The sequence below is a fragment of the Geospiza fortis genome, unplaced genomic scaffold (genome assembly GCF_000277835.1).
Source record: "Geospiza fortis unplaced genomic scaffold, GeoFor_1.0 scaffold346, whole genome shotgun sequence".
Taxonomy (NCBI): Eukaryota; Metazoa; Chordata; class Aves; order Passeriformes; family Thraupidae; genus Geospiza; species Geospiza fortis.
In genome coordinates this window covers 1,716,467-1,717,026 of record NW_005054361.1, presented here as the reverse complement: position 1 = coordinate 1,717,026, position 560 = coordinate 1,716,467, and the positions used below count along the sequence as shown (strand labels likewise).

The 560-nt window shown below is 69.3% G+C and overlaps 1 protein-coding gene across 1 annotated transcript in view; it reads left to right on the top strand.

The window, feature by feature from the left end:
- The first annotated feature begins 268 nt into the window (after window positions 1-268).
- The window catches only part of ULK4 (unc-51 like kinase 4), a 211,935-nt gene continuing 211,643 nt past the window's right edge, over window positions 269-560 (top strand). The window contains exon 1 of the mRNA XM_014308205.2: window positions 269-303. The gene's annotated coding sequence lies outside the window, so the exon portion shown is untranslated. The remainder of the gene's footprint in view (window positions 304-560) is intronic.

The following is a 560-nucleotide window of genomic DNA, read 5'->3' as shown; positions in this document are numbered from 1 at the left end:
CTATCTGCCGCGTTGCCTGCGCAGGTTGCACAAGCAGCCCCACCACCACAGGCTGCCGCCGGCACCCGACCTTTCCCGAGGGACGCTCCAGCCCCGGCGCTCCCCACACCAACATCCGGGACCTGCCCGCCACCCTCCCCGCTCCCTGCCCGGTGGTCCCGCCCTGACGTAGGCGCCCCTGAGCCCAATGGGGCTCCACTCTGCTTCCGGCGTCCGGCGCCGTCTCCTGGAAACGGGGCTGGGGTGCCGACCATCCGAGTAGCGTGCGGGGGGAGCGAGGACGCAGCCCGGTGGGATCTGGCGGTGCGTTCCAGCTGGAATAAAGCACAGCAAAACGCTCCGGTTCCCGAAGTCACTCTGCCTGCTGAGCCGGCGCCTTTCCCGCTTGTCTGTATTTTGTAGCGCGCAGGGACCAGTGTCCCGTCCGGACACTGCCACCGGGGCATGGGACACTCCGTCTCGGGGGCGGGGCTCCGCTGGTTCGATTGATGGCGGCGGCGTGGCGGTGATCCATTCCGCGCCGCACAACGGCTGTCGTTCCCATCCTTTCCCGCCGGGTG